The sequence below is a fragment of the Schistocerca serialis genome, chromosome 2 (assembly GCF_023864345.2).
Source record: "Schistocerca serialis cubense isolate TAMUIC-IGC-003099 chromosome 2, iqSchSeri2.2, whole genome shotgun sequence".
NCBI lineage: Eukaryota > Metazoa > Arthropoda > Insecta > Orthoptera > Acrididae > Schistocerca > Schistocerca serialis.
This window is the reverse complement of record NC_064639.1, coordinates 804,753,083-804,766,872: the sequence shown is the minus strand read 5'-3', so window position 1 is coordinate 804,766,872 and position 13,790 is coordinate 804,753,083. Positions and strand designations below refer to the sequence as shown.

The 13,790-nt window shown below is 50.1% G+C and overlaps 12 non-coding genes across 12 annotated transcripts; 8 read left to right on the top strand and 4 right to left on the bottom strand.

The window, feature by feature from the left end:
* The first annotated feature begins 899 nt into the window (after positions 1–899).
* On the top strand, positions 900–971 carry Trnap-ugg (transfer RNA proline (anticodon UGG)). The gene has a single exon. It is a non-coding gene; the product is annotated as a tRNA-Pro (tRNA).
* Positions 972–1,572: 601 nt separating this feature from the next.
* Positions 1,573–1,645, bottom strand: Trnav-uac (transfer RNA valine (anticodon UAC)). Its single transcript has one exon. It is a non-coding gene; the product is annotated as a tRNA-Val (tRNA).
* Positions 1,646–1,880: 235 nt separating this feature from the next.
* Trnap-cgg (transfer RNA proline (anticodon CGG)) lies at positions 1,881–1,952 on the top strand. Its single transcript has one exon. It is a non-coding gene; the product is annotated as a tRNA-Pro (tRNA).
* A 1,623-nt stretch (positions 1,953–3,575) lies between these two features.
* Positions 3,576–3,647, top strand: Trnap-ugg (transfer RNA proline (anticodon UGG)). The gene has a single exon. It is a non-coding gene; the product is annotated as a tRNA-Pro (tRNA).
* A 601-nt stretch (positions 3,648–4,248) lies between these two features.
* Trnav-uac (transfer RNA valine (anticodon UAC)) lies at positions 4,249–4,321 on the bottom strand. Its single transcript has one exon. It is a non-coding gene; the product is annotated as a tRNA-Val (tRNA).
* Positions 4,322–4,556: 235 nt separating this feature from the next.
* Trnap-cgg (transfer RNA proline (anticodon CGG)) lies at positions 4,557–4,628 on the top strand. The gene has a single exon. It is a non-coding gene; the product is annotated as a tRNA-Pro (tRNA).
* A 2,408-nt stretch (positions 4,629–7,036) lies between these two features.
* On the top strand, positions 7,037–7,108 carry Trnap-ugg (transfer RNA proline (anticodon UGG)). The gene has a single exon. It is a non-coding gene; the product is annotated as a tRNA-Pro (tRNA).
* Positions 7,109–7,709: 601 nt separating this feature from the next.
* Trnav-uac (transfer RNA valine (anticodon UAC)) lies at positions 7,710–7,782 on the bottom strand. Its single transcript has one exon. It is a non-coding gene; the product is annotated as a tRNA-Val (tRNA).
* Positions 7,783–8,017: 235 nt separating this feature from the next.
* Positions 8,018–8,089, top strand: Trnap-cgg (transfer RNA proline (anticodon CGG)). Its single transcript has one exon. It is a non-coding gene; the product is annotated as a tRNA-Pro (tRNA).
* Positions 8,090–10,872: 2,783 nt separating this feature from the next.
* Trnap-ugg (transfer RNA proline (anticodon UGG)) lies at positions 10,873–10,944 on the top strand. The gene has a single exon. It is a non-coding gene; the product is annotated as a tRNA-Pro (tRNA).
* Positions 10,945–11,545: 601 nt separating this feature from the next.
* Positions 11,546–11,618, bottom strand: Trnav-uac (transfer RNA valine (anticodon UAC)). The gene has a single exon. It is a non-coding gene; the product is annotated as a tRNA-Val (tRNA).
* A 235-nt stretch (positions 11,619–11,853) lies between these two features.
* Trnap-cgg (transfer RNA proline (anticodon CGG)) lies at positions 11,854–11,925 on the top strand. Its single transcript has one exon. It is a non-coding gene; the product is annotated as a tRNA-Pro (tRNA).
* The last annotated feature ends 1,865 nt before the right edge of the window (positions 11,926–13,790 follow it).

The following is a 13,790-nucleotide window of genomic DNA, read 5'->3' as shown; positions in this document are numbered from 1 at the left end:
AAGTTTTGCTTTCGCAATGCATTCCGCAATCTTTTCGTTATGAGTGGTGTGCTTCGGTTACCCGACTTTCTTGTGTTTAGTGCGTTTGGCTTCTCTTAACCCTTAGCCACCGCTTGCCGAAATTTCCACACTATCATCTGTCGACCTGCAGAGCTCGATGAAGGCCTCGCGGCCGTTCCTGAGCTCGTGGAACGGTCGAATCTGTAGTTGTTTCCAGATCTCTCCCACACAACGGCCTCCCAGAAGCTTGGATTACAGAAGTACGCCACTACTCCCAGCCGGAGATTCACGATTGAAAGCAGAATGACATGAGCTACACGCAGCTCCGAAATTTTTTTTTTTTTTTTTTTTGTGTCTGACCTACTTTGAAAGACTTTGTAGTCGACTTACTTACTACTATCGCTGTTGGAAACCAGGTGATAACCGCACAGTATTTTAGAGACGATCAGGTAATGAAAATTTAGAATAAGTAAAACAGTATCAAAAGAAGTTGTGTGGTGGAGCAGCACATGCAATTCACGCTTCCTAGATAATCGTTACTGCATAGAATAATTCTTTTGTCTGCGGCGTCTTCAGTATCCGTCTTCTGGAAGTTTTGCTTGCAGTATATTGTGCAATCTTTTCGTTATGAGTTGGTGCTTGGTTTCCCGATGTTCTTTTGTTTAGTGCATTCGCCTTCTCTTAACCCTGAGAAACCACATACCGAAACTGAGGCACTGCCGGCTGTTCATAAGCAGTGCTCGATGAAGTTATTTCGCTTTTTATTCGTTGCCTTTAATATTCTTCTCATCAGTGGTGAGTGCTGCCTGCAGAAAGCGTTTATCTTGCGAATTCGCGTGAAAGTTTGTGTTCCCTGTGAGGCCCACTACTTGGGATTAACTTGACTGCTCCAGCCAGGTGGCTCGTTGGTCTAGGGGTATGATTCCTGCTTTGGGTGCAGGAGGTCCCGGGTTCAAATCCCGGACGAGCCCTGCCATTTTGACCGTGCTGAAGAGTAGGTGGAACTCAGCCCCGGTTGCAGCTCCTCAATGAAGAGTTGACGCCTGTTATAGCACGTGGATATAACAAGAATGCGGCACCAGTAAAGTACGTAGGTGGAATTCGGTAGAAAGGCAGACGGTAATTTTGCATGCAACGGAAAACAAGGTTGTCTTTGCGGGATATGTGCACCGTGAGTGGAGATTCAGCTTAATTGTGCGACAGTCTACCCTCATCTTACTAGCGACGGCAACAACCAAGGGGTGGCATGTAAGATTGAGCGTGGCTAAGAGTTTCTCATTATTAGTTTGCATCACACTTTGACAGAGCTGTGACAAGGCGAGTAGGGTGAGCTCAGGAAAGCCAGTAGCAAGCGCACTTGAAGTAGCCCTGAAGAACCGGATTATAAATTTTGCCTGCCATAATGGAGCTAGGGGCGTTCTCAGTTACCAAATACCGGTGCAATAAGAGAGCAACAGTATTTGACAGTAAAATGACGCCCTATCCGTCTAGCATACAACATTGCTTGTCTCTGCATACGCGGACGTGAGGTCATCTCGGAAATGAAATCCGAAATGTAGATTAAAATTGTTGTGTTCCCGCCCGGGATCGAACCGGGGACCTTCTGCGTGTAAAGCAGACGTGATAACCGCTACACCACGGAAACAACGGTCATTTTCATGTACCACCCGGAGACTCGTAATAGCAACAGTTTCTCTTCTGTGTTAGCAAGGGCATCGGCTACGAGCTCCCTCCGATTCGTGAAGTTCCTGTAGTAAAAGACGTCGATGGAAACAATCCAACCGCGACAGACAGGGAGAACGCTGGCTGAGCTGCAGCCCTACATGGTGAGGCCATCAAAGGTGGCGTCATTCACATGCAGTGCGTTTTCGGAACGAATAGGCTCGTTGGTCTAGGGGTATGATTCCTGCTTCGGGTGCAGGAGGTCCCGGGTTCAAATCCCGGACGAGCCCTTGCGTTTTGTACAACGGTGTGGTAACAAATCGCATGGCGGCGGCTGTTTCGCGCATTTCCAGGCCTCCAAGTCAGCGCTAAAATCCGACAACCAGTTCTGAAACCGTTTCATGTTTCATTTGAGCCATGTGCACCCTGCTGATGGAACGTTTGAAGTTGATTTAAATGAACACAGTAGAGATCGTAGCAAGTGTCTTGCTGAGTGCGACGAAAACGGGTTTCCGCCCGCAATCGAGCCGGGGACCTTCTGCGTGTTCGGCACGGCGCCTGGGCTCGGCGGCAGCTGCTGCTCTTTCCTTCCTTACGAGATACCGTCGATTCGCGCAGTCGTTATTGCAAAAGATGTCACCAAAGGCAATCGCTTCGTTAGCGGCACTTTGCCTGGGCTCGGCGGCAGCTCTACGCCGCCGCCGGCACCGGTGCGCCACAGCGCAAGGAGCCGGCGGCCGCCCTGCAATGCCCCTGTCGTTGCATATTCCACCCGCCTCATATCCTCTCCATGTCTGACTCACTACCCAAAATGACACTGCAGTCGACGTGCGTATTACTATCGCTTTTGGAAGAACCAAGGCGCAGTATTCTAGTGTCGAACCGGTACTGCAAATTGGGATTAAGCAAAAATTTATTGTGTGGTCGAGCGACAGCCTCGGCTCGCTCTTCCTACATGATCGCTTCTTGTGCGGAATAATTCCTAGCTCGCCGATGGCTTCAGAGTTGGTCTTCTCGAAGTTTTGCTTTCGCAATGCATTCCGCAATCTTTTCGTTATGAGTGGTGTGCTTCGGTTACCCGACTTTCTTGTGTTTAGTGCGTTTGGCTTCTCTTAACCCTTAGCCACCGCTTGCCGAAATTTCCACACTATCATCTGTCGACCTGCAGAGCTCGATGAAGGCCTCGCGGCCGTTCCTGAGCTCGTGGAACGGTCGAATCTGTAGTTGTTTCCAGATCTCTCCCACACAACGGCCTCCCAGAAGCTTGGATTACAGAAGTACGCCACTACTCCCAGCCGGAGATTCACGATTGAAAGCAGAATGACATGAGCTACACGCAGCTCCGAAATTTTTTTTTTTTTTTTTGTGTCTGACCTACTTTGAAAGACTTTGTAGTCGACTTACTTACTACTATCGCTGTTGGAAACCAGGTGATAACCGCACAGTATTTTAGAGACGATCAGGTAATGAAAATTTAGAATAAGTAAAACAGTATCAAAAGAAGTTGTGTGGTGGAGCAGCACATGCAATTCACGCTTCCTAGATAATCGTTACTGCATAGAATAATTCTTTTGTCTGCGGCGTCTTCAGTATCCGTCTTCTGGAAGTTTTGCTTGCAGTATATTGTGCAATCTTTTCGTTATGAGTTGGTGCTTGGTTTCCCGATGTTCTTTTGTTTAGTGCATTCGCCTTCTCTTAACCCTGAGAAACCACATACCGAAACTGAGGCACTGCCGGCTGTTCATAAGCAGTGCTCGATGAAGTTATTTCGCTTTTTATTCGTTGCCTTTAATATTCTTCTCATCAGTGGTGAGTGCTGCCTGCAGAAAGCGTTTATCTTGCGAATTCGCGTGAAAGTTTGTGTTCCCTGTGAGGCCCACTACTTGGGATTAACTTGACTGCTCCAGCCAGGTGGCTCGTTGGTCTAGGGGTATGATTCCTGCTTTGGGTGCAGGAGGTCCCGGGTTCAAATCCCGGACGAGCCCTGCCATTTTGACCGTGCTGAAGAGTAGGTGGAACTCAGCCCCGGTTGCAGCTCCTCAATGAAGAGTTGACGCCTGTTATAGCACGTGGATATAACAAGAATGCGGCACCAGTAAAGTACGTAGGTGGAATTCGGTAGAAAGGCAGACGGTAATTTTGCATGCAACGGAAAACAAGGTTGTCTTTGCGGGATATGTGCACCGTGAGTGGAGATTCAGCTTAATTGTGCGACAGTCTACCCTCATCTTACTAGCGACGGCAACAACCAAGGGGTGGCATGTAAGATTGAGCGTGGCTAAGAGTTTCTCATTATTAGTTTGCATCACACTTTGACAGAGCTGTGACAAGGCGAGTAGGGTGAGCTCAGGAAAGCCAGTAGCAAGCGCACTTGAAGTAGCCCTGAAGAACCGGATTATAAATTTTGCCTGCCATAATGGAGCTAGGGGCGTTCTCAGTTACCAAATACCGGTGCAATAAGAGAGCAACAGTATTTGACAGTAAAATGACGCCCTATCCGTCTAGCATACAACATTGCTTGTCTCTGCATACGCGGACGTGAGGTCATCTCGGAAATGAAATCCGAAATGTAGATTAAAATTGTTGTGTTCCCGCCCGGGATCGAACCGGGGACCTTCTGCGTGTAAAGCAGACGTGATAACCGCTACACCACGGAAACAACGGTCATTTTCATGTACCACCCGGAGACTCGTAATAGCAACAGTTTCTCTTCTGTGTTAGCAAGGGCATCGGCTACGAGCTCCCTCCGATTCGTGAAGTTCCTGTAGTAAAAGACGTCGATGGAAACAATCCAACCGCGACAGACAGGGAGAACGCTGGCTGAGCTGCAGCCCTACATGGTGAGGCCATCAAAGGTGGCGTCATTCACATGCAGTGCGTTTTCGGAACGAATAGGCTCGTTGGTCTAGGGGTATGATTCCTGCTTCGGGTGCAGGAGGTCCCGGGTTCAAATCCCGGACGAGCCCTTGCGTTTTGTACAACGGTGTGGTAACAAATCGCATGGCGGCGGCTGTTTCGCGCATTTCCAGGCCTCCAAGTCAGCGCTAAAATCCGACAACCAGTTCTGAAACCGTTTCATGTTTCATTTGAGCCATGTGCACCCTGCTGATGGAACGTTTGAAGTTGATTTAAATGAACACAGTAGAGATCGTAGCAAGTGTCTTGCTGAGTGCGACGAAAACGGGTTTCCGCCCGCAATCGAGCCGGGGACCTTCTGCGTGTTCGGCACGGCGCCTGGGCTCGGCGGCAGCTGCTGCTCTTTCCTTCCTTACGAGATACCGTCGATTCGCGCAGTCGTTATTGCAAAAGATGTCACCAAAGGCAATCGCTTCGTTAGCGGCACTTTGCCTGGGCTCGGCGGCAAACACAGTAGAGATCGCATGGCGGCGGCTGTTTCGCGCATTTCCAGGCCTCCAAGTCAGCGCTAAAATCCGACAACCAGTTCTGAAACCGTTTCATGTTTCATTTGAGCCATGTGCACCCTGCTGATGGAACGTTTGAAGTTGATTTAAATGAACACAGTAGAGATCGTAGCAAGTGTCTTGCTGAGTGCGACGAAAACGGGTTTCCGCCCGCAATCGAGCCGGGGACCTTCTGCGTGTTCGGCACGGCGCCTGGGCTCGGCGGCAGCTGCTGCTCTTTCCTTCCTTACGAGATACCGTCGATTCGCGCAGTCGTTATTGCAAAAGATGTCACCAAAGGCAATCGCTTCGTTAGCGGCACTTTGCCTGGGCTCGGCGGCAAACACAGTAGAGATCGCATGGCGGCGGCTGTTTCGCGCATTTCCAGGCCTCCAAGTCAGCGCTAAAATCCGACAACCAGTTCTGAAACCGTTTCATGTTTCATTTGAGCCATGTGCACCCTGCTGATGGAACGTTTGAAGTTGATTTAAATGAACACAGTAGAGATCGTAGCAAGTGTCTTGCTGAGTGCGACGAAAACGGGTTTCCGCCCGCAATCGAGCCGGGGACCTTCTGCGTGTTCGGCACGGCGCCTGGGCTCGGCGGCAGCTGCTGCTCTTTCCTTCCTTACGAGATACCGTCGATTCGCGCAGTCGTTATTGCAAAAGATGTCACCAAAGGCAATCGCTTCGTTAGCGGCACTTTGCCTGGGCTCGGCGGCAGCTCTACATGGAGGCACCAGCAGCCCAGCCAGGCCGCCGCCGGCACCGGTGCGCCACAGCGCAAGGAGCCGGCGGCCGCCCTGCAATGCCCCTGTCGTTGCATATTCCACCCGCCTCATATCCTCTCCATGTCTGACTCACTACCCAAAATGACACTGCAGTCGACGTGCGTATTACTATCGCTTTTGGAAGAACCAAGGCGCAGTATTCTAGTGTCGAACCGGTACTGCAAATTGGGATTAAGCAAAAATTTATTGTGTGGTCGAGCGACAGCCTCGGCTCGCTCTTCCTACATGATCGCTTCTTGTGCGGAATAATTCCTAGCTCGCCGATGGCTTCAGAGTTGGTCTTCTCGAAGTTTTGCTTTCGCAATGCATTCCGCAATCTTTTCGTTATGAGTGGTGTGCTTCGGTTACCCGACTTTCTTGTGTTTAGTGCGTTTGGCTTCTCTTAACCCTTAGCCACCGCTTGCCGAAATTTCCACACTATCATCTGTCGACCTGCAGAGCTCGATGAAGGCCTCGCGGCCGTTCCTGAGCTCGTGGAACGGTCGAATCTGTAGTTGTTTCCAGATCTCTCCCACACAACGGCCTCCCAGAAGCTTGGATTACAGAAGTACGCCACTACTCCCAGCCGGAGATTCACGATTGAAAGCAGAATGACATGAGCTACACGCAGCTCCGAAATTTTTTTTTTTTTTTTTGTGTCTGACCTACTTTGAAAGACTTTGTAGTCGACTTACTTACTACTATCGCTGTTGGAAACCAGGTGATAACCGCACAGTATTTTAGAGACGATCAGGTAATGAAAATTTAGAATAAGTAAAACAGTATCAAAAGAAGTTGTGTGGTGGAGCAGCACATGCAATTCACGCTTCCTAGATAATCGTTACTGCATAGAATAATTCTTTTGTCTGCGGCGTCTTCAGTATCCGTCTTCTGGAAGTTTTGCTTGCAGTATATTGTGCAATCTTTTCGTTATGAGTTGGTGCTTGGTTTCCCGATGTTCTTTTGTTTAGTGCATTCGCCTTCTCTTAACCCTGAGAAACCACATACCGAAACTGAGGCACTGCCGGCTGTTCATAAGCAGTGCTCGATGAAGTTATTTCGCTTTTTATTCGTTGCCTTTAATATTCTTCTCATCAGTGGTGAGTGCTGCCTGCAGAAAGCGTTTATCTTGCGAATTCGCGTGAAAGTTTGTGTTCCCTGTGAGGCCCACTACTTGGGATTAACTTGACTGCTCCAGCCAGGTGGCTCGTTGGTCTAGGGGTATGATTCCTGCTTTGGGTGCAGGAGGTCCCGGGTTCAAATCCCGGACGAGCCCTGCCATTTTGACCGTGCTGAAGAGTAGGTGGAACTCAGCCCCGGTTGCAGCTCCTCAATGAAGAGTTGACGCCTGTTATAGCACGTGGATATAACAAGAATGCGGCACCAGTAAAGTACGTAGGTGGAATTCGGTAGAAAGGCAGACGGTAATTTTGCATGCAACGGAAAACAAGGTTGTCTTTGCGGGATATGTGCACCGTGAGTGGAGATTCAGCTTAATTGTGCGACAGTCTACCCTCATCTTACTAGCGACGGCAACAACCAAGGGGTGGCATGTAAGATTGAGCGTGGCTAAGAGTTTCTCATTATTAGTTTGCATCACACTTTGACAGAGCTGTGACAAGGCGAGTAGGGTGAGCTCAGGAAAGCCAGTAGCAAGCGCACTTGAAGTAGCCCTGAAGAACCGGATTATAAATTTTGCCTGCCATAATGGAGCTAGGGGCGTTCTCAGTTACCAAATACCGGTGCAATAAGAGAGCAACAGTATTTGACAGTAAAATGACGCCCTATCCGTCTAGCATACAACATTGCTTGTCTCTGCATACGCGGACGTGAGGTCATCTCGGAAATGAAATCCGAAATGTAGGTTAAAATTGTTGTGTTCCCGCCCGGGATCGAACCGGGGACCTTCTGCGTGTAAAGCAGACGTGATAACCGCTACACCACGGAAACAACGGTCATTTTCATGTACCACCCGGAGACTCGTAATAGCAACAGTTTCTCTTCTGTGTTAGCAAGGGCATCGGCTACGAGCTCCCTCCGATTCGTGAAGTTCCTGTAGTAAAAGACGTCGATGGAAACAATCCAACCGCGACAGACAGGGAGAACGCTGGCTGAGCTGCAGCCCTACATGGTGAGGCCATCAAAGGTGGCGTCATTCACATGCAGTGCGTTTTCGGAACGAATAGGCTCGTTGGTCTAGGGGTATGATTCCTGCTTCGGGTGCAGGAGGTCCCGGGTTCAAATCCCGGACGAGCCCTTGCGTTTTGTACAACGGTGTGGTAACAAATCGCATGGCGGCGGCTGTTTCGCGCATTTCCAGGCCTCCAAGTCAGCGCTAAAATCCGACAACCAGTTCTGAAACCGTTTCATGTTTCATTTGAGCCATGTGCACCCTGCTGATGGAACGTTTGAAGTTGATTTAAATGAACACAGTAGAGATCGTAGCAAGTGTCTTGCTGAGTGCGACGAAAACGGGTTTCCGCCCGCAATCGAGCCGGGGACCTTCTGCGTGTTCGGCACGGCGCCTGGGCTCGGCGGCAGCTGCTGCTCTTTCCTTCCTTACGAGATACCGTCGATTCGCGCAGTCGTTATTGCAAAAGATGTCACCAAAGGCAATCGCTTCGTTAGCGGCACTTTGCCTGGGCTCGGCGGCAAACACAGTAGAGATCGCATGGCGGCGGCTGTTTCGCGCATTTCCAGGCCTCCAAGTCAGCGCTAAAATCCGACAACCAGTTCTGAAACCGTTTCATTTGAGCCATGTGCACCCTGCTGATGGAACGTTTGAAGTTGATTTAAATGAACACAGTAGAGATCGTAGCAAGTGTCTTGCTGAGTGCGACGAAAACGGGTTTCCGCCCGCAATCGAGCCGGGGACCTTCTGCGTGTTCGGCACGGCGCCTGGGCTCGGCGGCAGCTGCTGCTCTTTCCTTCCTTACGAGATACAATCGATTCGCGCAGTCGTTATTGCAAAAGATGTCACCAAAGGCAATCGCTTCGTTAGCGGCACTTTGCCTGGGCTCGGCGGCAAACACAGTAGAGATCGCATGGCGGCGGCTGTTTCGCGCATTTCCAGGCCTCCAAGTCAGCGCTAAAATCCGACAACCAGTTCTGAAACCGTTTCATGTTTCATTTGAGCCATGTGCACCCTGCTGATGGAACGTTTGAAGTTGATTTAAATGAACACAGTAGAGATCGTAGCAAGTGTCTTGCTGAGTGCGACGAAAACGGGTTTCCGCCCGCAATCGAGCCGGGGACCTTCTGCGTGTTCGGCACGGCGCCTGGGCTCGGCGGCAGCTGCTGCTCTTTCCTTCCTTACGAGATACCGTCGATTCGCGCAGTCGTTATTGCAAAAGATGTCACCAAAGGCAATCGCTTCGTTAGCGGCACTTTGCCTGGGCTCGGCGGCAAACACAGTAGAGATCGCATGGCGGCGGCTGTTTCGCGCATTTCCAGGCCTCCAAGTCAGCGCTAAAATCCGACAACCAGTTCTGAAACCGTTTCATGTTTCATTTGAGCCATGTGCACCCTGCTGATGGAACGTTTGAAGTTGATTTAAATGAACACAGTAGAGATCGTAGCAAGTGTCTTGCTGAGTGCGACGAAAACGGGTTTCCGCCCGCAATCGAGCCGGGGACCTTCTGCGTGTTCGGCACGGCGCCTGGGCTCGGCGGCAGCTGCTGCTCTTTCCTTCCTTACGAGATACCGTCGATTCGCGCAGTCGTTATTGCAAAAGATGTCACCAAAGGCAATCGCTTCGTTAGCGGCACTTTGCCTGGGCCCGGCGGCAGCTCTACATGGAGGCACCAGCAGCCCAGCCAGGCCGCCGCCGGCACCGGTGCGCCACAGCGCAAGGAGCCGGCGGCCGCCCTGCAATGCCCCTGTCGTTGCATATTCCACCCGCCCCATATCCTCTCCATGTCTGACTCACTACCCCAAATGACACTGCAGTCGACGTGCTTATTACTATCGCTTTTGGAAGAACCAAGGCGCAGTATTCTAGTGTCGAACCGGTACTGCAAATTGGGATTAAGCAAAAATTTATTGTGTGGTCGAGCGACAGCCTCGGCTCGCTCTTCCTACATGATCGCTTCTTGTGCGGAATAATTCCTAGCTCGCCGATGGCTTCAGAGTTGGTCTTCTCGAAGTTTTGCTTTCGCAATGCATTCCGCAATCTTTTCGTTATGAGTGGTGTGCTTCGGTTACCCGACTTTCTTGTGTTTAGTGCGTTTGGCTTCTCTTTACCCTTAGCCACCGCTTGCCGAAATTTCCACACTGTCATCTGTCGACCTGCAGAGCTCGATGAAGGCCTCGCGGCCGTTCCTGAGCTCGTGGAACGGTCGAATCTGTAGTTGTTTCCAGATCTCTCCCACACAACGGCCTCCCAGAAGCTTGGATTACAGAAGTACGCCACTACTCCCAGCCGGAGATTCACGATTGAAAGCAGAATGACATGAGCTACACGCAGCTCCGAAATTTTTTTTTTTTTTTTTTTGTGTCTGACCTACTTTGAAAGACTTTGTAGTCGACTTACTTACTACTATCGCTGTTGGAAACCAGGTGATAACCGCACAGTATTTTAGAGACGATCAGGTAATGAAAATTTAGAATAAGTAAAACAGTATCAAAAGAAGTTGTGTGGTGGAGCAGCACATGCAATTCACGCTTCCTAGATAATCGTTACTGCATAGAATAATTCTTTTGTCTCCGGCGTCTTCAGTATCCGTCTTCTGGAAGTTTTGCTTGCAGTATATTGTGCAATCTTTTCGTTATGAGTTGGTGCTTGGTTTCCCGATGTTCTTTTGTTTAGTGCATTCGCCTTCTCTTAACCCTGAGAAACCACATACCGAAACTGAGGCACTGCCGGCTGTTCATAAGCAGTGCTCGATGAAGTTATTTCGCTTTTTATTCGTTGCCTTTAATATTCTTCTCATCAGTGGTGAGTGCTGCCTGCAGAAAGCGTTTATCTTGCGAATTCGCGTGAAAGTTTGTGTTCCCTGTGAGGCCCACTACTTGGGATTAACTTGACTGCTCCAGCCAGGTGGCTCGTTGGTCTAGGGGTATGATTCCTGCTTTGGGTGCAGGAGGTCCCGGGTTCAAATCCCGGACGAGCCCTGCCATTTTGACCGTGCTGAAGAGTAGGTGGAACTCAGCCCCGGTTGCAGCTCCTCAATGAAGAGTTGACGCCTGTTATAGCACGTGGATATAACAAGAATGCGGCACCAGTAAAGTACGTAGGTGGAATTCGGTAGAAAGGCAGACGGTAATTTTGCATGCAACGGAAAACAAGGTTGTCTTTGCGGGATATGTGCACCGTGAGTGGAGATTCAGCTTAATTGTGCGACAGTCTACCCTCATCTTACTAGCGACGGCAACAACCAAGGGGTGGCATGTAAGATTGAGCGTGGCTAAGAGTTTCTCATTATTAGTTTGCATCACACTTTGACAGAGCTGTGACAAGGCGAGTAGGGTGAGCTCAGGAAAGCCAGTAGCAAGCGCACTTGAAGTAGCCCTGAAGAACCGGATTATAAATTTTGCCAGCCATAATGGAGCTAGGGGCGTTCTCAGTTACCAAATACCGGTGCAATAAGAGAGCAACAGTATTTGACAGTAAAATGACGCCCTATCCGTCTAGCATACAACATTGCTTGTCTCTGCATACGCGGACGTGAGGTCATCTCGGAAATGAAATCCGAAATGTAGATTAAAATTGTTGTGTTCCCGCCCGGGATCGAACCGGGGACCTTCTGCGTGTAAAGCAGACGTGATAACCGCTACACCACGGAAACAACGGTCATTTTCATGTACCACCCGGAGACTCGTAATAGCAACAGTTTCTCTTCTGTGTTAGCAAGGGCATCGGCTACGAGCTCCCTCCGATTCGTGAAGTTCCTGTAGTAAAAGACGTCGATGGAAACAATCCAACCGCGACAGACAGGGAGAACGCTGGCTGAGCTGCAGCCCTACATGGTGAGGCCATCAAAGGTGGCGTCATTCACATGCAGTGCGTTTTCGGAACGAATAGGCTCGTTGGTCTAGGGGTATGATTCCTGCTTCGGGTGCAGGAGGTCCCGGGTTCAAATCCCGGACGAGCCCTTGCGTTTTGTACAACGGTGTGGTAACAAATCGCATGGCGGCGGCTGTTTCGCGCATTTCCAGGCCTCCAAGTCAGCGCTAAAATCCGACAACCAGTTCTGAAACCGTTTCATGTTTCATTTGAGCCATGTGCACCCTGCTGATGGAACGTTTGAAGTTGATTTAAATGAACACAGTAGAGATCGTAGCAAGTGTCTTGCTGAGTGCGACGAAAACGGGTTTCCGCCCGCAATCGAGCCGGGGACCTTCTGCGTGTTCGGCACGGCGCCTGGGCTCGGCGGCAGCTGCTGCTCTTTCCTTCCTTACGAGATACCGTCGATTCGCGCAGTCGTTATTGCAAAAGATGTCACCAAAGGCAATCGCTTCGTTAGCGGCACTTTGCCTGGGCTCGGCGGCAAACACAGTAGAGATCGCATGGCGGCGGCTGTTTCGCGCATTTCCAGGCCTCCAAGTCAGCGCTAAAATCCGACAACCAGTTCTGAAACCGTTTCATGTTTCATTTGAGCCATGTGCACCCTGCTGATGGAACGTTTGAAGTTGATTTAAATGAACACAGTAGAGATCGTAGCAAGTGTCTTGCTGAGTGCGACGAAAACGGGTTTCCGCCCGCAATCGAGCCGGGGACCTTCTGCGTGTTCGGCACGGCGCCTGGGCTCGGCGGCAGCTGCTGCTCTTTCCTTCCTTACGAGATACCGTCGATTCGCGCAGTCGTTATTGCAAAAGATGTCACCAAAGGCAATCGCTTCGTTAGCGGCACTTTGCCTGGGCCCGGCGGCAGCTCTACATGGAGGCACCAGCAGCCCAGCCAGGCCGCCGCCGGCACCGGTGCGCCACAGCGCAAGGAGCCGGCGGCCGCCCTGCAATGCCCCTGTCGTTGCATATTCCACCCGCCACATATCCTCTCCATGTCTGACTCACTACCCCAAATGACACTGCAGACGACGTGCTTATTACTATCGCTTTTGGAAGAACCAAGGCGCAGTATTCTAGTGTCGAACCGGTACTGCAAATTGGGATTAAGCAAAAATTTATTGTGTGGTCGAGCGACAGCCTCGGCTCGCTCTTCCTACATGATCGCTTCTTGTGCGGAATAATTCCTAGCTCGCCGATGGCTTCAGAGTTGGTCTTCTCGAAGTTTTGCTTTCGCAATGCATTCCGCAATCTTTTCGTTATGAGTGGTGTGCTTCGGTTACCCGACTTTCTTGTGTTTAGTGCGTTTGGCTTCTCTTTACCCTTAGCCACCGCTTGCCGAAATTTCCACACTATCATCTGTCGACCTGCAGAGCTCGATGAAGGCCTCGCGGCCGTTCCTGAGCTCGTGGAACGGTCGAATCTGTAGTTGTTTCCAGATCTCTCCCACACAACGGCCTCCCAGAAGCTTGGATTACAGAAGTACGCCACTACTCCCAGCCGGAGATTCACGATTGAAAGCAGAATGACATGAGCTACACGCAGCTCCGAAATTTTTTTTTTTTTTTTTTGTGTCTGACCTACTTTGAAAGACTTTGTAGTCGACTTACTTACTACTATCGCTGTTGGAAACCAGGTGATAACCGCACAGTATTTTAGAGACGATCAGGTAATGAAAATTTAGAATAAGTAAAACAGTATCAAAAGAAGTTGTGTGGTGGAGCAGCACATGCAATTCACGCTTCCTAGATAATCGTTACTGCATAGAATAATTCTTTTGTCTGCGGCGTCTTCAGTATCCGTCTTCTGGAAGTTTTGCTTGCAGTATATTGTGCAATCTTTTCGTTATGAGTTGGTGCTTGGTTTCCCGATGTTCTTTTGTTTAGTGCATTCGCCTTCTCTTAACCCTGAGAAACCACATACCGAAACTGAGGCACTGCCGGCTGTTCATAAGC